General features: G+C 42.9%; 2 long non-coding RNA genes and 1 pseudogene across 17 annotated transcripts in view; 2 read left to right on the plus strand and 1 right to left on the minus strand.

Moving 5' to 3' along the window:
• The window catches only part of LOC123281332 (uncharacterized), a 32451-nt gene extending 27186 nt beyond the window's left edge, over positions 1-5265 (plus strand). For 2 of the 3 annotated variants that reach the window (XR_011498604.1, XR_006520768.2), the window contains exons 2-4: positions 1968-2275; positions 3280-3389; positions 4570-5265. This is a non-coding gene — a long non-coding RNA (uncharacterized lncRNA). The remainder of the gene's footprint in view (positions 1-1967; positions 2276-3279; positions 3390-4569) is intronic. The other variant, XR_006520767.2, reaches the window with a different exon arrangement.
• The window catches only part of LOC123281330 (uncharacterized), a 222573-nt gene that overhangs the window by 113059 nt on the left and 86333 nt on the right, over positions 1-23181 (minus strand). The window lies entirely within an intron of this gene.
• Positions 11029-23176, plus strand: LOC106843805 (cell adhesion molecule CEACAM1 pseudogene; annotated as a pseudogene).

Raw genomic sequence — 23181 nt, forward strand, 5'->3', positions numbered from 1 at the left:
ATTTATAGAGTACTCACAAAGTGCCAGGCCCTGCACAAGTTCAGGAAAACAAAAATGAACAAAACCCAGCTCTTCTTCTCTGCACTGCCCTCCTCTGTGCCCTCCGCCAACCCAAACCTACCCCACCTTTGAGTCCCAGCAGAAATTCCACTGACCCAGAGTCTTTAGAGCTACTCTGAGGGCACAGTGAACTCCCACTGATACTGGCTCTACAAAAGGTTGACATAAGGGAAGCCATATTGTAGAAAGGAAACCATATTGTAACTTTAAATGACCTCTGACTAACTAGCCCAGACATGCTCTGCAGATTTTGTGGTCCCTCCCGGCTGCTTTAAGATGATAACTTTTGTTCTTTTGAGTTCCTTAGGAATGTGATGACCCCCAGGCAGAGAGCCTATGCTGATAGCCATCATCAATGACACCGGCAAGATCAGGGTATAAGGCAGCTGCTCCATTCCCTGATGCATATCTAGTAAAACAAAGGACTACCAGGAAATGGGACCAGATGTCTGCCCCAACCAGAGACCAGCTATCTCCCCCACCCAGAGACTGGCCCCATATATAACTGGCCTGTAGTCTTTGTTATGTGAGATGGTTCTTTTGGACATGAGTCAGCCATCTTCCCTCTTGCTAGCAAGCTGTAATAAAGTCCCTTCTCTCCTACCACTTTGCCTCCTGACTATTGGCATGTCTTGCAGTGAGGAGATAACCCCACCTTGGGCGGTAACACCACCACTTATGAAATTTGGTTCCACTTATATCTTGAGATTTTATGAAGGGTATGTAATCTACCTAGTTACTCTTGAGCTTTCTGAGGACAGATACCATTGTTAGAATTTTCCAGAGAGAAGTCACACCAGTGGTTTATATAAGACCAAGCTCAGATCAAACTCAAGCCTTCAACTCGAGGACAATCTCCACTGCCAAACACAATGCCTGGCCCAGTGTTTTATAAATCTTCTGTAGCAAAGTCTAGAATCACCTTTCCAATGTGTCAACAGGCAGGGATAATCTGAAAATCAAGAGGGTAAGAATGATCAAACAAAAAATCAAAAAGGGTGTGAGTCATGCCTTGCCTATTCCCACTTCTAGGGTCAAAGTCACACCACCTGTTCTCATTCCTGGCTGGAGGGTGCGGGTGAGGACTTCCTGGTTAACCATCCTTTCAGTCCCCACAAATTTCACCCAGCACTCAAGCTCACCTCTCCTATTTTGTTGAGCACTTTTCCTAAAGTCTCTGGAACAGGAGTAGAGTTGAGTAAGTGCTGCTGTTCTGCAACCTTAATGTTCACTACAAGTCATAGTACCTCCTTCTTTTGCCTTGGACTGTTTCCAAACAAGGTCTGGAGCCAAAAGCCCCAGCAGGCTGGGCAAACAGCCTAAAAGGCTCCATCCTTCCTGTGGTTCCTATTTCTGAAACCCTGTTTCTTGGATCTGAAGCCCTGGGGGTCTTCCATCAACCTGCTCCCCTCTCCTTTAGGCTGGAGCAACTAAGCCACAGCCACCTTCCTGACGAATAACAAGAAGGCCTGTTGTAACCCAGTGCTCCAGGGGCAGTGTTTTGGGCAAGAGAGAATAGCCTCTCCTCCTTGATCTCTCTGCTTCCCACTTCATGTGGACACAGAATTGGAGGAAATTGTCAACAGAGTGAGAACAGGCTCACTTCCAATGCAAGAATATTACTGTTACTGATACTGTGCCAAGGAGGGGAGTGGGGACGACAGAGTGGAAACAGACCATGTCATCCTCTCTTCCGCCAATGCTTATACTCACTTTCTGGCCAGGTATTAAGGTAGACGGTGTCACTACAAGGTACAAGGAAATTCAAATGCGCAAAAAGACTTGGGGAAGAAATCATAACACATTGCGGGGTAGGGAGGCTGGATGGGAGGGAACAAGTATTACTGCCAGGTTATTAGTCACCTTCTTATGTTCTTAAGAATGCTTTATTTCTGTTATTTGGCCAGTTGCACCTCCCAGAGTCCTGTAAAGCACATGGTCCAACCCGTTACCTAACAAGGCCAATGACATTTTGCTGATCTCCACTCTAATGGGAACACTGGCCTGGCATTAAAACGCAAGCACAGACTGCCCAGCCAAGTACCGAGGCCTTGGCCATCCCTATAAGTCAGCAGCCTTGAACTGTAAACCTTCCACACCCTCTTCAAGTGACTTAGAGCAGCACCAACTGTCACCATGAAAGCTCTAGTCTCTTCCCTCCTTCTATTGCCGCCACTAACGCTGACATAGGTGGTCGCCAGCAGCCCAAATCCAGGTAAGTAAGATTAATTTTCTATAAAGGGGAATAAGGAGGGAGAAAATGTGACAAAAAACATGCATTGAAATGTAGCCCCTTTTAGCTACAGGGATTTGGAGCAAGTTATCCTCTCTCAGTGCTCATTTCCTCATTTACAAAATGGAGAAAACTGTACTTACGTCAAAGAGTGTTGTGAGAGTTAAATGAGACAGTGTATATAAAAATGTTGGAAACTGTAGCTGGCAAAAAATAAAATAAAATAAAATACTGGCTCAACAAAGATTTGCTCTCCTACCTTCCCCCTAATCCCTTTTCCAGAAAAGTAATGAATCTCCTCAAGGCCAACCTTGGTTGTGGTGGTGTAAAGGTGTGGAAAGCAATTATACCTTCCTAGAAGATAAAGAAGTCCTTGCTTATATTCTTTATAGCACACCAGACATGCCACTAACAATTTTTAATGCTATTTATTGATAAAGTAATATCTAGAAAAATCCTGGTTTTCCATATTTGAAGCTTTAGCCATACCAAGCTCAGTTCTAACACCTCCTCTTTTGGGAAGCAGAACTTTGATTGTTGGTTCTGAATCGGCTCCAGTTTCACTACAGTTCAAGTGGCCCAGCCCTTAGCAGAACAACCATGCAGAAGAGAGCTCATCCCCATGTATGTTTCTGCTTGACAGAACCAGCTCCCTAAAGGCTACTTTGAGGTGAAACGGCTTTGTTACATACTGAGCATCAACTCCGTGCTTAAAATCAGAAGTTCACTGTACTCCACCCCAATTTCAAACTTCCTCTCCCTTGTAGAGAGAGCTCTCTGGAAGCTGCTGGGCCCCATAGCCCTAGTGCCTAGACCAACCTTCTGGAAGGGAAGGCTTTTCTATCACTATGACAGACACCAAGACTAGAGTCCTCAGCCTGGATTCAAAGCTCTAACCACAATCTGGCTTTCCAGTCCACTCCCCTCCACCACTAACCAATGTTCTATGCTGCACCTAAACCAGACTGTTTATGTTCCCTAAACAGGTCTTGTGCTTTCCTACCAGCTCTACTTTGTTCATACACGCAGCTCAAAACCACCTCCCCCCACAACCTCTCTTGATTCCTCCCATGATCGGATGTGAGTGCTTCCTCCTGTGAGTGTTCTTAGCCTTAATTTGACTCTCTCTCTGAACTTAGCATATTCGGCCTTAGACTGAAGGTGTTGCTGTGCCTCTCCTGCCTCCACCCCCTGCCCTTCTACACTGTAATCTCCTTGGTGGCACAATATACTGTATTGCTTCCATATCCCTCACATTATCCAGCACAGCGCTCAGTAAATATTTGCTAGGTGAAAGAATAAATCCTCAAGTTTCTAAGTTCAAAATGTTGCCCTTGGAAAACTCTACACCTGGGTTTAATAGCAGCTCTACTGACATTCGAGGATGGATAATTCTTTGTTGTAGGGTGGTTTTCTGTGTATTGTAAGATGTTTAGCAGCATCTGCATGGCCTCTACTGACTGGATGCCAACAGAAGGCTCTCTATGCCCTCCCCCTTAGTTAAGAGAGCTCCAGACGTTGCCAAATGTCCCCTGGAGGGGGAAACCACTCTCCTGTTGACAATCACTGCTCTACATCAATAGTTCTCAAACCTGGACCTTTAGACTCAGCCTTGAAGTCAGGGGAACCTAGATCTAAATCCTGGCTCTGCCTCTTACTTTGCAACCCTGGAGAAGTTGCTTAACTTATGGGAGCCTCAGTTTTATCCTCTTAAAATGAATAAAACACCAGTTAGTACATAGAATTGTTGTGAAGACAAAATGATCTATCATGTGCACCTAGTAGGGCTTCAACAAATGAACGGAGTAGAATTTCTAAGTAGCTCCTAGAGAACAAGGACAATGACCTGGGGAAAGCTCACTGTGCCACCAGGTAGCATAATTACTAACCACATTGGATGAGAGTTGCCCACTCAATTCTTGCAACATCCACTAAATCTGTCTAGAGGAAATGACACCCCCCACCTATCTGCTAAAAATAAAACCTGATCTAACTTTCTCTCTTAAAATAACTATGTACATGCTCAATATGCTTTTCACAGAAGAGAGGGGAAAAAATAGATTACAATATGTGATAATGTTAGGAAATAAATTACTTCTAATAATACATTACTCCTTACTTTTAATATTACTTATTAATTATAAAATTTCTTATAATAACAGATAACATGTGTTGAGCAAACCTATGTGGCAGGCATTGTTCTAAACACTTCATACTTATTACCTCATTCTGTCCTCACTGAAATCTAACGTATTTTTTAACTTGTCATTTTACAGACTTAAAAAATACTGTAAACGTGGGGCTGGCCCCGTGGCCGAGTGGTTAAGTTCGCGCGCTCCGCTGCAGGCGGCCCAGTGTTTCGTTAGTTCGAATCCTGGGCGCGGACATGGCACTGCTCATCGGACCACACTGAGGCAGCGTCCCACATGCCACAACTAGAAGAACCCACAACGAAGAATACACAACTATGTACCGGGGGGCTTTGGGGAGAAAAAGGAAAAAATAAAATCTTTAAAAAAAAAAAAAATACTGTAAACGTAATCAGAGTTTCAATGCATCCTTCATTCAGTTTTCTTCAAATAATATCTTACATGACCATACTACTATTATCAAAACCAAGAAATTAGCATTGAAATAATACTATTAACTAATGTACAAGTATTCAAATTTTGCTAATCATCCCACTAATGTCCTTTTTCTGGTCCAGAATCCAATCCAGGATCCTACACTGAATAAAGTTATCTTGTCTCCTTGGTCTCCTCCAATCTAACGTAGTTCCCCAGCCTTCTTTGTCTTTCATGACCTTGACACTTTTGAAGAGTACTTGTCAGTTATTTTGTGCAATGTCCCTCAATTTGGGTTTGTCTGATGTTTCCTCATGATTAAGTTCAGATAATGCATTTTTGGCAAAAATACCACGCAAGTACATGTGCCTTCTTGGTGCATCCCATCAGAAGGCCCACGATATCAATAATTCTTATTACCAGTGATGTTAACTTTGAACACTTGGTTAAGGGAGTGTCGGCCAGGTTTCTCTACTGTAAAGTTACTATTTTTCCCATTGTAACCAATAAGAATCTTGTGGACAGATACTCTGAGATGATGTGAATAACCTGTTTCTTCTCATCACAATTTTGTCCATTAATTTTTAAAGCCCATTGATGATTCTTGCCTACAACAAGCGTTACTGCGGTGCTGGCCAAATGGTGATTTTCTGTTTACATCATTCCTTCTACATTAATTCCACTATACTATAAGAGCTGTTCCTCCTCTCCCAATTATTTATTTATTCAATTATTTATTTATATAAGTAAAGATTCATAAATCTTTGTGGATTATTATCCATTACTATCATTATTTATTATGTTACCCATATTGTCTCAAAATTGGCCATGGATAGCTCCTTCAAGTTCTGTCTTTTTCACATATCATTTGCTTTGCAAATGCTGACTTTCTGACACCACAAGATGTTCCAGACTCATCTTGGATGAAATTTCCTGCCCCGGCTCTGGAATCAGCCATTTCTCCAAGGACCCCTGGTTCCTTACATGGGAGAATGGTATTCACAAACCATGACACTAGGTATAAACCATTGCTACTAGGTGCTATTCCTTCCAGGCCCTCTAGTGGACAGAGCTAGAAACAGACGCATGCATACACACACTAATGTGCTATTAGCCCTGTCTTACAAATTAGGTAAATGAGGCACAGAAAAGTTAAGCAACTTGTCCAAAATCACAAAGCTAATATGTAGTGGAACTGAGAAGTCAAAATAATGATGGATCTACCACAAATCCTCATAAGTGGAACTAACTTCTTTACACACATAAGTCAGCAGAAAGCAATAAGCCTAGCATTCCAGCATAGACTCTCTCTTTGGGAAAAAACTAGAAGTCCATGAAAATAACCACAATAACCATCATGTACTGAACACTTACTTGGGCACTGAGCACTGGGCACACACAGTAGCTCATTTACTCCTAACTCTGCAAGGTGGATACTATTATCCTCCTTTCAAAAATCAGAGAACCGAGACCAAAGAAGCTAAGTCACTTGTGCAAGACTTACAGAGTTCAGAGAGAGAACAATAGTTGATCCCAGTTCTCTCTGGATATAAAGTCCATGCTTATTCCACTGTTTCATTATTTTCCAAGTTTCATTTTAGGTAGAACACAAATTAGCTTTTACTTTAATAATTCTATGTTTATTTGAGTGCATGTTAGAAAAAAATCAAAGAATATATCAAACTTGTAATCTCACAGATAATATTGCATAGGAAGAATCTGTTTTGTAAATTTAATTTAAAGAAAAGGTATGAAGTAAATAATAGTAGAAGCGATACAAGATATAGCAAAAATAATAAAGGTGGCCCATATATGTCTGAGAATTGAGAGACACTGGACTATAGTAATGTGCAGCTTCATTGTCAGAGCTGCACAAAGAAAAACATACTGAGAATCTTGGACCTGTGTTTTAGCTCCAGATGTGTCACCATTACCTTTGTGAACTTGGGCATTTCATTCCTTCTCCCTGGGGCTCAGTTTCCTCATTGGAAAAAAAAAGTGATAGTGATTTAATTAATTGGAACAACCCTTTAAAAGTAATTTGGTAAGGATATCAAGAGACGTAAAGCTATTCTTAATTCTCAACCCACTAATTCCACTTTGGGAATCTTGACGAAGACAATCCAACATTTGGGAAACAGTTGCAATGTGGAGCACATATACTTGCTGGGAGTGTTATGCAGTCATTAAAAATGTTATGAAGATGACATAGCAACATGACTATAAAGTGAACAAAAATTTGTGGGGCTGGCCCGGTGGTGCAGTAGGTAAGTTCACATGCTCTGCTTCGGTGGCGCGGGGTTTACCAGTTCGAATCTGGTGTGCAGACCTCCACACAGCTTGGCAGCCATGCTGTGGCAGGCATCCCAAATATAAAGTAGAGGAAGATGGGGATGGATGTTAGCTCAGGGCCAGTCTTTCCCAGCAAAAAGAGGAGGATTGGAGGCAGATGTTAGCTCAGGGATAATCTTCCTTAAAAAACAAAAGAAATTTGTTCACATGCCATGCTTATTATCATATACAGAACATCATATGCTGGAAACATACTAAAATACCAAGAGTTAGTAAGGGTAAAGATTTCTTTATTTGTACTTTCCAAATTTTCTCTAATATAACTATATTACATTTAGAATGAAAAAACTTATCTATGAAGGGATTCAACTAAATAATCTCCAAGATTCCTTCTGGCTCTAATGTTCTGTGGCTTTCCTCTGGAACCAGGAGTAGAGGTCAGGTGAGAGTGAACTATTAGAACACTTGGGATGGCAGGGGCTACGGATGCCTGTTTAGATTACTTTAACAGCACTCAAAACAGCACATGAGAACATTTGGAAACTAGCTCTCAGGGAAATGATGCAACACCCCCATCTGTGTGGCAGAAAAGGCATGAGTCTGGGAAATAGGAGACCTGGATTGAACCAGATGATCTCTGAGGGCCCTCTCTAGACAACTTGTCCAAACGTTTACTGAATAAACATTTACCAAGTGCCTACCATGGATCAGGAAGCATGTAGCTGAATGACTACTGAGCCACTGATTCAGGGTCTAATGAGGGAGAAAGAGCTTTAGTTTGCTAGGGCTGCCATAACAAAATACCACAGACTGGGTGGCTTAAACAACAGAAATTTATTTTCTCACAGTTCCAGAGGCCAGAAGTCCACAATCAAATATCAGCAAGTTTGGTTTCTTCCGAGGCCTCTCTTCCTGGCTTGCAGATCGCCACCTACTTGCTATAACTTCACATGATGTTTCCTCTGTGCACGTACATCCCTGGCATTCCAGTGTCTCTTTGTGTTTCCAAATTTCTTCTTCTTATAGGGACTCCAGTCAGATTGGGTCAGGGCCCACCATAATGGCCTCATTTTAACTCTATCACATCTTCAAAGGCTCTGTCTCCAAATACATTCATTCTGAAGTACTGGGGGTTAGGGCTTCAACATGAATTTTGCGGGGACAAATTCAGCCCACAACAGGTGTCAAACAACAAACTCTAACTGTGCAATAATAGAGCTGCATTCAAACACCGTGAGGAACCATGTGAAGGCTGACGGGGAATATCAGAACTACTACACAGAGGAAGCATCAGCTGGGCCCAGTTCTAGCTCCAGAATCTCAAGTCTATAAACCATCATCCTCAATTTCCATAAAATATTTTAAGTATCCCCAAATGGGCATAAGACAGCATCAGGTGATAAGACAGACTTGAATAGAGGCCAACAGAGGAATGGATTTGTTCCAGAGGAACAAAGGTAAATACCATCCTCGTATGCTTGAACTAGGATTATGGATTCGAATACAGCAAACTTGGAGGTCAGTGAAGACTCTGACTAGTTTATGGGATAATCTGCTCCTTTCTCTCATCTCTTAAGCCATGAGGATTTTAATGTGTGTTTTACCGGAGATGGGGAAGTAAGGTCTTGATCGATCCCCACCTTTTGTCCTCTCTTCCATCCAGAAGCCATTCTGTCTCCATCCACCTCCAGCTGAGCATTTCTCTAGGCTGGATTTAAACCTCATTCCTATTCCATTTAAAATACTCCTCTCTTAAAGTAGCCCAGATCTCCGAGCACAAAAAGGAAGAGAAATGGAACTGTACTGACTTAGGTAGCACAATGTTAGGTGACAATTTCTGTTGGTTCCTTCCCTTTTCATCGCCTAGAAGTGACCAATTTCCTTCCAACAGTGGTTGCCAGAGGCCCCAGGGACCAATGCCAGGCTTCTGGGAGGCAGGATCCTGGCAGGCTGCCAAGAATGTGAGTGCAAAGGTCAGTAACTCAGCATCAACCACAGCAATGCACCATCATGATCCCAACTCTCTCCCTTGAGTCCCTCTGAGACCGGTGCAGATGTTAACTGAGCTGACCTCACCCATTCCCTTCTCCACCAGCCCACTACATGCAGCACCAATGCTTGTTTTCTTCCAGAGTCACAGGCAAGAGCAGGACTCCTCCAAGGTCCCAGGGAGAGCTGGCTGAATCTCTGGCTGCCCTCTCCCCCTGACCCTTTTCCCCAAGAACTCAGGGCTGCTTTCCAACAGCTTCTTGGATCTGATTCTCAAACTTATTATACTCATAGGTAAGACTGAACTCAGGCGAAATGCCTTTCTTAAGGTAATGCATCCACTAAAAGGCAGACACCTAGGTCTTATTCCTCATTTTTTGGTCTCCTTAATGATATCCTGATGCCCCCTCCAAACCTGCCACAAAATTCTTGCCAATATAGCTCAGGCAAAACAACTCAGAAGTGCTGGGGAGCATATAACTGGATACCTCCACTGATCTGTGTTGACCCTTTTCCTCATCCCTCTGCAGTAGGAAACAGGAAAAAGAAGGCAGGAAGATGTTAAGTAAAACCCTGCTCTACTCTTGACTCTCAAACATATTAACCTGCCATCTTGTTGGGTATTCCACCGGAGGCCTTGGGCCCAAGAAAGTGGGTCTGTGGGCGCCTGCAGGAAAGAATCCAAGTGAGAGTCACAGAATAAAGTACAAAACAGTTTTATTAAACAATTAAGGAAGACTTAGGTAAAGGAAAGGGACAGGCTACAGAGAGCCTGGGCTGTGACAGAAAGCAGAGTAGCCTCAAGCTGGGTCGAGGGGGATTCTTTAAGGGGTTCTGGATGGGGAAAGTGGTCACCGCAGCTGGGGATTGGACCTTGGGATGCATGATCAGTTGGCTGATTGGTCCTGGAGCTGCATGTTCAATTTGTGGTCCCTCTGCAAACTGAGTGGTTTGCAGCAGGCATGGACAGGTTGCTGAATTGCTCCATTCGCAGGATGTGTAGTAAACTACAGGTGGATGTGGCTTGATGTATGTGTAGACTTGTTTAACCTAGGGGTCCACCTAGTCCACCAAGATGCCTGTCTCAAACCCTCTGGTCTAACCAATAACCCTGTTATTTTAGATTGGTTCCTGAGAGCCCCTAAGAGAAAACTCATGACAATACCTGGGCTGCCACAGAAGCAGTGTCCCCGTGATAATTTCAAAGTCAATGTGAAGAAAACCAGTAAGTTTCAAAAGAAAGACCTTTCTTAAAGCAAAGTCCCTCTGTGAAATCAACCAAGGATAAAGCAGGGGTTAAGAATAGACAAGAGAGGTGAAATGAAGACCAGGATAAGCACATATCTCAGCCCCTCCTACTCAATGTCAACTTGTGGGGAAATAAGAAGAGGAATAAAAGCAGGACATAATTCTCCTCATACTAGAAAATATTAAACAAATTCTTAGATTTAAAACCCCATTGATTCTCAAAATGGAGAGAGATGGAGCTGGTGGAGACCTGGTCATTGACCTCTGAAGATGACACCAGTGTCAGCGTCAAACAGATTTTGATTCCTCCCTAGTCTAGCAGTTTTTAAAGGTCATAAAAAGGAAATTGGTTGGGGCTGGCTCCATAGCCAAGTGGTTAAATTTCCCCATCTTCTGCTTTGGTGGCTCTGGTTTACGGGTTCACATCCCAAGCATGAACCTACTCAACTCACTGGCCATGCTGTGCGGGTGTCCCACATACAAAAAATAGAGAGGGATTGGCACAGATGTTAGCTCAGGGCTAATCTTCCTCAAGCAAAAAAAAAAAAAAAGAGGAGAATTGGCAAGGGATATTACCTCAGGGCTAAGCCTCCAGAAAAAAAAAATAACAGTAATACAAAAAGGAAATTGGCAAATATTAAACTGATTAATATTATATTATCAAGAATGGTGTAAACTAGAATCTTTATCACTGTTGATGGAAATAAAATACAATTTGGCAGTACTTATCAAAAACTTAAATGTGTGTACTGTTTAACCCAGTAATCTCACTTCAGGAAATCTCTAGGATAGAATACTAGCATGGATACTCAAAGATATGTGTACAAGAATACTAATTATAGCAATATTTGTATTGAAAAATAAATGGAGATAAAATGTGTTCCTCAAAAGCAAATTGGGAAATTGTGCAGTTTTCAAAAACAAGGAGGTAAATCATTAAGTGTTGATCACAAAGTTATCCACAATATATCAAGTGAAAAAAAGATGCAGAGACTCCTACTTCACACTTTTCATGAAAATAAATTTCAGGTGGATTAAAGATTAAATTTAAAAGATAAATTTATATGGGAATATAAGAGAATATATTCATGACCTTGGGGAGCAAAAATATTTCTTAAATAAAATACAAAAGTAAAAAGCCACAAAAGAAAAGATTAATAAATCTGACTTCATTGAAGTTAAGAAATTTTGGTCATCGAAAGAATAAAATGACAGTATAAAAGTAGGAGATGATATCTGCAACATATATAACTGACAAAGGATTAATATTGAGAATACAGAAAGAATTCCTACAGACCAATGAAAAAAAGGCAGGCAACACAACAAATAGGCAAAAGACTTCAATAGGCACTTCGGAGACAAGGAAATCCAAGTAGCTAATCAACATATGAAATGGTACTCAATCTTACTAGCAAGTGGGAAAATGCAAATTAAAACCAAACAGATAACACTCTACATCATCAGATTGGCAAAAATGTTAAAGTCTGATAATACCAAGTGTTGACAAGAGTAGGAGAGAGAAACTCTCATATCCTGCTAATGAGAGTGTAAATTGGTAAATCACTTTGAAAAAGTGCTGGCAGTTATCTAGTAAAGTTTAAGTGCTGTGACTAACCAACACCTTCCTTAGGTATATACTCAAAAGGAATGCAGGCTTATATACACCAGGAGATGTGTAAAAATTTCATAGCAGCATTGCTCATTAACTACCCCAAACTGAAAACTGAGCAATGAATGAACAAATGGTGGTACATTCGAATATTATACATAATATATATATGCTATTCCAGAAGGTCACCCAGAAAGATACAGGATACTACACCCTACAAGCTTTGGAGAGAAATTTGCAAAGTGAGTTAGGAACTGGACAACTCCGTGTATACTGTGAGTGACTCTTCTTTGACCTCTGGGTGTTGGGTGGGGTGAATTTTACTTCACACACACAGGATTGACACGCCTGAACTATGCCTACACCCACCTCTGCATTATGTCTCATGTTGGGGTTTGAGCATTTAGTGCAGGACACACACAGTGGAGACAAACATCAAAAGATCAGAATTCACTTCCCTCAATGCACCCCATGTAAACATTCCCTGAAGAGAGAAGGACCACTCTAGACTGATGGGAGTAACTCAGCAGATGGAGATTAGTCTCAGCCCAGCACCCTGTGCCCCTCCATGGGACTATGACCTTGAGAAAGACCCTGCAGGGCTTGGTCAGGGCCTGGTCTGAGAGGCCCTCTCGGATTCTCACAGCAAAGCTCAGCCCAGGAAGCCTTTGTCTAGACCACTGTCCCAGAGTTCCTGACTCCAGTGATCCTGAGGAGCCTATGCCAGGGTTGGGTTTTGGCCTCCTGGGCAGGGCTGACTGGTAGCAATGATTTCCCAGATGCCCAAGTCCCAAAGTTCCTGAGCTGGTCACCAGCCAGGCCTCAGCCCCAAGAACCACATCTTGGCAGGGACAGAGCCTGATCCTTCACCTGAGACTCAGCATGGAGAGCACAGATGGACAAGGTCTCCAAGCCATTAGCCAACTACTCTAGGGGACTTAGGATCTCCAGAAAAGGTCACTGTCCCCAGGAGAGAAATGGGAGAATAGATGCTCCTGGGAGTGCCTCATGCACCAAGGATCAGACCAAGGGAGCCCTCTCTCTTGGATGAAATAATAACAGATACTGTTTTGGAAGCATCTCCTCAATACCAAGCTTTAAGTCAGGTATTTCAGGATTTTCTAAGGTTAACTCAGCATGGGGAACCTGAGATCATTTACCATTTCTCTGATTTTATTTAGGGAAAACTGAGGCACAGGCACTGTACCAGGGCCCCACAGACCATGGGTGGCAGACCAGAGTCACTCAAGGTTGTCTGTAGCCATAGTCCCATCCTCCCCTCCACCTAGGGGAACTTAATAAGGCATCTGTGGACCCTGAGAGCAGCTGTTGGGACAGGCCCTTTCTTAGTTTTCCCCAGCTCAGAGGGAAAGATTCTAGCCTGGGGGAGTGGGAGCAAACGGAGAATTAATCTGTGTTTACTCTAGAACAAAATTACCTGTATCAACAATCAGAGACAATGCTAGGAATGCCCAGGCCACCCCTTCTGGTGGCCGATCCACACCTCCCTGCACTGGACTTGAAATCACTTGTTTCCTGATGGGTTGGTGTCACTTCCACTGGAAGATAAAGGAAAGCACTTTGCCTTTTCCCTTCCCACTCTACACCTGCTGACAGCACATATTGACACTTGAGAAAATCTGTGCTTTCCCTCGGACACAGAAGAGGTGGCCTTACATTCTCTGCATGCTCAAATCCTCATGCATTTGTCTTGAGATACACAAGCCTGCCATATTCTTTTAAAGACAGACTGTCTGGGAGCTGAGAGATGCCAACACTGACTGAAGATTCTTGGGAGGAATAAAGATACTATACAGGGCAATTTTCTCTATTACCTGCACAGAAGAGTTACCCACACCTGTCATCACAACCAGCAACTCCAACCCCATGGAGCACGAGGACCCTGTAGTGTTACTGTGAACCTAAGACTCAGAAGACCACCTATGTGTGGTCAATCAGTAGTCACAGCCTGAAAGTAATAGGTCACGTTTTTGAAAAAAATTTTATTTTCAAAATTTTTTGAATAATCACCATACCATTTCCCACAGTAACCGCATCATTTTACCTTCCTGTCAACAATGAACAAGGGTTCCAATTTTTTCATATCCTCTCCAGCACCTGCTATTTTCTGGGTTTTTTGATAGTAGCCTTCTAATAGATAGGAGGGGTTATATCACTGTAGTGTTAAGTGCTTTGCCCATTTTTCAATTTGCCATTTTTCAAACAAAAATTCATATTCAATTTCAGTATTTGGTGTTATTGTTGAGTTTAGGAGTTCCTTGTGTATTCTGCATATTAACCCTCTATTTACATATAATTTGCAAACTATTTTCTCCCATTCCATAGGACACCTTTCACTCTGTCGATTGTGTCCTTTGATGAACTGAAGATTTTTATTTTGACAAAGTCCAATTTATCTATTTTTTCTTTGTGTTTGCATGCATTCCTAGTGTCATATTAAAGAAATCACTGCCAAATCCAATGTCATGAAGCTTTCTCCCTATATTTTCTTCGATGAGTTTTATAGTTTTAGGGCTCACTTTAGGATATGATCCATTTTGAGTTAATTTTTGTATATGGTGGAAGGCAATGGTCCAGCTTCTTTCTCCTGCATGTGGATATCCAGTTTTCCAACACCATTTGTTGAAAAGACTGTCCTTTCTCCCATGAGTGGTCTTGGCTCCCTTATCGAAATCATCTGGTCATATACTTGAGGCTTTATTTCTGCATCTCTATTGTATTCTATGATCTTTATGTCTGTATTTATGCCCGTGCCACACTATTTTGATTCTTTAGCTTTGTGGTAAGTCTTGAAATCAGGAAGTGTGAGCCCTCAAATTTTTCTCCTTTTTCAAGATTGTTTTAACTATTTGGGGTCCTTTAAGATTTCATATGAATTTTAGGTTGGATTTTTCTATTTCACAAAAACAGCCATTTGGATTTTGATAGGGATTTTATCCTATACATAGACAGTTTGGGGTATATTTGCATCTTAACAATACTAATTCTTCCCACCCATGAACATGGATGTCTTTCCATTATTTGTGTCATCTTTAATTTTTTTCACAAGATTTGGTAGTTTTCAGCGTGTACATCTTTTATTTCCTTGGTTAAGTTTATTCCTAAGTATTTTATTCTTTTTTTTTTTTAAAGATTGGCACCTGAGCTAACAACTGTTGCCAATCTTCTTTTGTTTCCCCTTCTTCTTCTTCTCCCCAAAGCCCCCAGTACATAGTTGTATATCCTAGTTGGGAGTGCTTCTGGTTGTGGCATGTGGGATGCCGCCTCAACATGGCCTGATGAGTGGTGCCATGTCTGCACCCAGGATCCGCACCTGCAAAATCCTGAGCCAATGAAGCAGAGCGTGTGAACTTAACCACTCAGCCACGGTGCCAGCCCCAGTATTTTATTCGTTTTGATGCTATTGTAAATGGAATTGTTTTCTTAATTTCCTTTTTGGATTATTATTGTATATAAATGTAACTGATTTTGAGCATTGATTTCATCTTTTGCAACTTTGCTGAATTTATTAGTTCTAACAGTTTTTGTGTGTGTGTGTGTGTGTGTGTGAAATCTCTAGGATTTTCTGCATATAAGAGTATGTCTTCTGCTAAAAGACATAACTTTTCTTCTTCCTGTCCAGTTTGGAGGCCTTTTATTTCTTCTTCTTGCCTAATTGTTCTGGCTAGAGCTCCTATACTATGTTGAATAGAAGTAGTGAGAGCAGCATCCTGGTCTTGTTCATGATCTTAGAGGACAATTTTCTGTGTTTCATGATTGAGTATGATGTTAGCTGTGGGCTTTTCATTTATGCCCTTTGTCGTATTGAGTAGTTTCCTTCTGTTCCTAACAGTGCCTGTCTTTTGTTAAAACTGTAACACTTCCCTCTAGAGATTTCCTTCACATAATATTTAAACCATGGACCTGGAAGTAAAAGTCCTCTTCAGAGTGAGAAATCCTTTAGATTGGAAACTCTTCAATTTCTTTTATTTATTTATTTTTAATTGCAGTAACATTGGATTATAACATTATATAGCTTTCGGATGTACATCATAATATATTTTGAATTCTGTGTAGATTACATTATGTTCACCACTCAAAAACTAATTATAGTCCATCCCCTCACATGTGAGCCTAATCACCCCTTTTGCCCTCCCCCCTTCCCCTAGGGTAACCCACCAATCCAATCTCCATTGCTATGTGTTTGTTTGTCGTCGTTTTTATCTTCTACTTATGAGTGAGATCATACGGTATCTGACTTTCTCCCTCTGACTTATTTCACTCAGCATAATACCCTCAAGGTCCATCCATTTTGTCACAAATGGCCGGATTTCATCATTTCTTATGGCTGAGTAGTATTCCATTGTGTATAAATATCACATCTTCTTTATCCATTCATCCCTTATGGGCACCTAGGTTGCTTCCAAGTCAAAGACTGAGCAGGGATGTCCTCATTCCCTAATAAATAATATTTAATAAGAAGTAAATCCATTCTCACTTTATATAAAGTTCCCTTGGCCCCAGGGACAGAGCTGGCAAGTCTGCCATCCCAAACACATATGAAAGTGTATATAGCAAATGGGACCTGATCTTTTTTGTATTCAAAGACAGTTCTAGAAAATGGTCAATGAAAGTTCATGGGAGAAAAATTCAAACCTTGATGAGGTCGTAGCACATGTGGGATGAGAAGTGGTTCCTGGTGTTGATACTACAAAGATGTCCAGGAGGACTGGTCAGGGATCATTCTGGCGTGATATGGGGGTCAAATAGAAAGAGGCAGCCTTCTCCTTACAGATCTTCACCTGAACAAAGACACTTGACCTCCTGCTGAGGGTCAGGGCTATCTTCTGGGTCACCTTTACAGAATTCACTATGGCCCTGTGAGTGGCTAAGATCTCTGAGGAAGGAGCATGGCTCCAGGCCCCAGGCTGACTCAGAGTCAGTGACCTCCTCTGTTTCTCCACAGACCCAGTGGCACAGCCCTCCTCCCAAGTCAGCAATGCAACAGTCACAGAACACAAGGACACCATGGTCCTGACCTGCTTCACAAATGACACTGGTATTTCCATCCAGTGATTCTTCAGTGACCAGAGTCTGTGGCTCACAGAGAAGATGAAGCTGTCCCAGGACAACAGCACCCTCACCATAGACCCCTTCAGGAGGGAGGATGCTGGGGATTTTCAGTGTGAGGTCTCCAACGCAATCAGTTCCAGTAAAAGTGACCCCATCAGGGTGACTGCAAAATATGAGTCACCCTCTTCCCCTCCTATATATTGTTGAATTCTAAATAGAGATTTTTTTTTCTGATCTGTAAAATGATGGTTATGATGTACTTTATAGAAGTGTGAATAGGCAATGGTAAAAGGTGGAATAATTGAGCCAATAAATGTTCAAAAATGTGAACTGACATTGTCAGTTCTTTTACTTGTCCACAAGCTGCCTGAGAATCTTGTGGGGTATGGCTGGTACAAAGGCATGTAATAGACACACAACAAATTACCCCAGGGCCTGGTCACAATGATCAAGAGACAATATACCCCAATGGTTCCAAGCTGTTCCAGAACGTCACTCATGAGGATGCAGGATGCTATACCCTACAAATCATAAAGAAAAATTTTCACAGTGAAGTAGGTATTGGACAACTCTGCATATACCATGAGTGATTCCTCTCTGACCTCTGAGTGCTGGGTGGGTTGAATCCTACTTCTCACACACAGGAGTGACAGGTCTGACCTGTGCCTACAACCCCCTCTGCATTACATCTTATGTTGGAGTTTGAGCACTTGTTGCAGGACACACACAGTGGAGACAAATTGCAAAAGATTGGAATTCCTTTCCTGGAATCTGGATCCTGAAGACATTCCCCAAAGAGAGAAGGACCAGTCTGAGGGGAGTAACTCAAGAGAAGGAGATCAGTCTCAGTCCAGCCCCCTGGGCCCCTCCATGGGCCTATGACCTTGAGAAAGACCCTGCAGGGCTTGGTCAGGGACTGGCCTGAGTGGTCCCCTGGAATCCTCGCAGAAAAGCTCAGCCCAGGGAAGCCCCACCCTAGACCCTGTCCCAGGGCCTCTGACTCCAGTGACCAGGGCTGACTGGGAGCAATGATTTCCCAGCTGCCCAACTTTTGAGGTCCTGTGCTGGTTTCCAGCCAGAGCTCAGCCTCAAGAGCCACATCTGGAAAGAGGGGGAGCCTGCTCCTTCACCTGAGATTTGGCAGGGAAAGCACAGATGTACAAGGTCCATAGGCCACTATCCAACTGCCCTGGGGGCATAAGGGACTCCAGAGGATGGTCAGCATCCCCAGGGAGGAATGGAGGACAGAAGATGCTGCTGGCAGTTCCTCATCCACCAGGGATCAGTCCCAGGGAGATCTCTCATGAACACAAATAATAGTAGTTCCCTTCTATTTTGGCAGCTCCTCCATATTAAGTTTTAGGTCAGGTATTTGGGATGTTTTAAGGTCAATTTATAGACAACATGGTAACTCAGAAACCAGAGACCATTTATTTGATTTTATCCAGAGGAAACTGAGGCACAGGGAGATACAGTCATTGAATCAGGGTCACACAGCCCATGAGCAGCAGATCAGAGTCATGGCAAGATCCCAATGCAACTACAGCCCCAATCTCTCCACCACACAGGGGCCTTATTAGGCATCTATGGACCCCAAGACCAGCCATTTGATCTAATTCTTTCCTCTTAGGGACCCACAGCTCAAGGTAGATTTTCTGGTCTGGGGAGTGAGAGCAAATGAAGAATTTATCTGTTTTTATTGAAGAACCAAATTACCTACCTCAACAACCAGAGTCAGTGCCAGGAATGTTCAGGCCTCTCCTTGAGGTGGCCAATCGACACCTTCCTGCACTGGACTTGAAATCACTTATGTGTTTCCTGATGTGTTGGTGTCACTCCCACTGGAGTACAAAAGAAAGGACTTTGCCATCTCACTCCTCACTCTATACCTGCAACCAGCACAGGTCCCAGTAACTCAATTGCTCTTTCATGAAGGAGGGAATGAATGAATGCTGAATGAATGAATGAATGAATGACCCCTAATCTCCTCTGTGACTGGAACCTGGATGCAGAGTCCTAGGAGGTTATGGCAACACCTGTTCCCCGTCTCTCCAGGGGCAGAGATCCACGTTCCATCCCTCTGACCACCAGCCCCTAAGGCCTCTCTGAGAGGAGAGTATCATGATGACTGTGCAGCTGCTCAGCATGGGAAGGTTTTCAGGGCTACATTGGTCCTGCCCCTGGGGCAACCATGGGCTCTTGGTCTCTGGGGTCTTTGAAGTCACTTGTAACCCCCACTGCTCACAGCTTAGGATGTTACTGGCTCTCTCTGCTCTTTCCATGTCCCTCATCTTCCTCCTCCTTCATTCCAGCTGCGACTGCCCCCCGCTCTGCAGAGCTCACTCCACCTTCAAGGCTTCCCTAGATTCTCCTGCTAACACCTGTGGTCAGGCCCACCCTCCCAGGCAATAGTAAAGGACACAGAAACCAATGGGAGCAGCAGCCCCTTGAGCCTCCCTCATGAGTCAGATTTCCTGGGTCACCAGAAGAAGGAGCTTCTGCTGTGCCCCCTTCCAGGGCTCTTTCCTTCCATGATGCCAACAAGTGAACCATGTCACATGACAGGGATGTTTGACCCCTAGATCTACTCACTACATGACTCAACCAGAGACTCAAAGACAGAACAACAGGTCTGTAGTGGCCAAAAGCTCACAGGGTCATTTCACCCCTTTGAATCCTGACTCACATCCTCATCCTTATGAGGCTCCTGGTCTCCAGTGGTTCCTGAGACGTTCCCAAGTTGCTGGCCAGACCCTGTTCCGTCTAACTGGTTTACTGTCTATTTCACACACACGGGTCCTCACGATTACACCTTTACCATAGGGTGGGATGCTTTCAACTGGTGAGATCCTTAGACGCTGCCTAGTTTGGATGAATTTGATCAAATTTCTGTTTCCTGAAGTCAAAAGAAAGCCACGTGCAAGTGTTACATCTTCTTCACATTTTATCTGACTGTCCATACAAATTGGTGACAGAGACCTTTTGCCTAAATTTACTAACACAACATTTTGTGTAATTTCATAGCATTCCTCCCTTTATATAACACAGACACCTCAGACTTTCCCCTTGAGCAATTCTCTCCTCTTAACAGGACTCTCTCTACCCAGGAAGTCACTGATTTCAGACCTACTTTGGCATTTTCGTTGATCATAATGTGATCCTGCTTGGACTGCAGAACTTGGTCAATGACCTTTAGTGCTCTCTAGAGAGATATTCCTCCAGAAATTGGTCTTAGGTCTTTGTGCATTAATTTTCAATTTAGCAATAATTTGACTTCTCCTCAGGTTTCTGTCTCATAACTGTGTTTACAAATGGTCCATGAAGGCTAGATTCCCCCCTTTCCACCGGTCACCTCTTCTGCATTTGAAAATATCCAGTAGTGTATCAGGAAAGATCAACATGGTCCTCACTGCCCTCTGCAGTGGGAGAAGAGACTTTAAAAACTAAGGGCACAGCACATGGTTCTGCTGCCAAAGCCAGCCAGCTCCTGCCTGTCCCCCTCACTCTTTTCTGGATCACTTCTAATCTTAACTGCTCTATCCTTTAAGGAGTCACTGTCTCATGTCAGTCACCATGGAACACCTGGGCAGACCTGCCCCACTTCATGGCCCTCCAGCCTGGGTACTGAACTTACCTCTTGGCTTGTGCCTGATCTCGCCATATACAGTTTTGCTCAAATACTCAATTCCAGGCTATGCTGCTCAGTCCTCTCTGGGTTTAAGAACTACAAGAAGGCCCTTCATTATCCATCTTTACAACAGCCCTGGAAATCAAGGCGTCAGGGAAAACACAACTAGGCTGGGCGATGTGTAGGTCTGTGTAATTGAAAGGGCCTCAGCACCTGCACTTTCCAGGTGAGGACCCCAAGGTTGGTCAGACATTTAACAGGTCAGTGAAGAACCAGGAGAAGCTCTTGGTGGTCTCTGACTCCCAGTCCTATGTCTTTCCATGACTAACCCTGATGCTTATTTAACTTGGGAAGTCTGTGTTTTCTCCCAGACATAGAGCAGGCAGCCTTACATTCTCTGAGCACTCAGATCCTCATGCATTTGTCTTGAGATACACAGACCTACCATATTCTTTTAAGGACTCAGGTTGGCTGAGAAGTGAGAGATACCAACTCTGATTGAAGATGCCTTTGGAGGAATCAAAGATACTGCACAGGGCAATCTTCTCTCTGTTACCTGCATAGCAGATTTACCCACATCCATCATCACGAGCAACGACTGCAACCCCGTGGAGCACGAGGACACTGTAGTGTTAGCATGTGAACCTGATACTCAGGACACCAGCAAAATGTGGTTGATCAACAATCAGAGCCTCCCTGACAGTGCCAGGCTTCAGTTGTCCCTGGACAACAGGACTTTCACTTTACTCCATGTCACAAGGAATGAAACAGGACTCTATGAGTGTGAAACCTGGAACCCAATGAGTGTCTATTGCAGTGACCCATTCTTCTTGAATGTTCTGTGTGAGTAACTTCTGTCCCTATCTGGCCCTGACAGGTGGCCCAAATCCACACTTCCAGAGGCCAGGCCACATCCATCCCTCTCCAATCCAAGTACATGGACTGTCACCCCTGGACACCCAGGCGGGCCATGCCTTCTTGTGCCAGGCCAATCTGGGTAGGTGCAGCCTTGAGCCAACACTAGGAAAAGATAGGCTGCTCCTGTCTTGATAGGCTGGGGGTCAACAACAGAAGGAGCAGTGCCAAAAAGTTTACAGTTTATGGAGAGGGCTAAGAAAGCACCAGCCTTTTGTTAAAACTGACCACTTGAGAGATTTCCTTCTGTGCGATATTCAATCCACAGGCTAGGAAGTAAAAGTCCTATTCATACTTAGAAATCCTTTAGATTGGAACTTCTCCAGGTTCTAAGGTCATGAAGACTGGCTGGGGTGTGCTTATTGTCTAATAAATTATTTAATAAAAAGGAAACACCTTCCTTTCTCTATATATAGCTACCATACTAAAGAAGAGGACTGATCATTCATTAAGTCACAGAAAGCTCTAGCAAAGGGTCATACAAAAGCCAATGGGAGAAAAATTCCATCTGATGATGAGGACACTGGACATGTGGCCTGAGAAGAGGTCCCTGGTACTCTGATACTATGGAGATATCCAGGGGAACCATTCTGAGATTATCTGGGGGTGATCTAGAGATCAAAGGGGAAGGTATAGCCCTCCCCTACAGATTGTCACTGGAACAAAGACACTGTAACTTTTGCAGGGGTCAGGGCCATCGTCTCAGTCGCTGTTACAGAACTCACTGTAGTATCTGAGAGCTGGTTGAGATCTCTGAGGAAGGAGTATGGCCCCAAGCCCCAGGCTTACTCTCAGTCAGTCATCTCCTCTGTTTCTCCACACGCCCAGTAGCACAGCCCTTGTCAACACTCATTTGTTTTTAATATATATATATATATAATAGCCATCCTAGTGGGTGTGAGGTGGTATCTCATTGTGGTTTTGATTTATATTTTCCTAATGATTAGTGATGCTGAACATATTTTCATGTGCTTATTGGCCATCTGCATATCTTCTTTTGAAACGTCTGTTCAAGCTCTGTCTATTTTTTGATTGCTTTTGTTGTTGTTGTTGAGTTGTAGTTCTCTATGTATTCTGGATGTTAATCCCTTATCAGATATATGATTCATAAATATTTCATCCCACTACATGAGCTGTTTTTTTACTTTGTTGATAGTGTTCTTTGATACACAAAAGATTTTAATTTTGCTGAAGTTCAATTTATCTATTTTTTTCTGTTGACTATGCCTTTGCTTTCACATCCAAGAAATCATTGCCAAATCCAAAGTCATAAGGCGTTCACCCAATGTTTTCTCCTAAGACTTTTTATAGTTTTAGCTCTCACGTTTATGTTTTTGATCCATTTTGAGTTAATCTTTTGTATGTGGAGTTAAGTGAGGGTTCAATTTCATTCTTTTGAATGGATATCTAGTTTTCCCAGCACCATTTGCTGAAAAGACTGTCTTTTCCCCATTGAATGGTCTTGGCACCCCTGTCAAAAACCATTAGATGATATATGTGAGGGTTTATTTCTGGCTCTGTATTCTATTCCATTGGTCTTTATGTCTGTCTTTATGCTAGTACCACACTA

The sequence above is a fragment of the Equus asinus genome, chromosome 26 (assembly GCF_041296235.1).
Source record: "Equus asinus isolate D_3611 breed Donkey chromosome 26, EquAss-T2T_v2, whole genome shotgun sequence".
Taxonomy (NCBI): domain Eukaryota; kingdom Metazoa; phylum Chordata; class Mammalia; order Perissodactyla; family Equidae; genus Equus; species Equus asinus.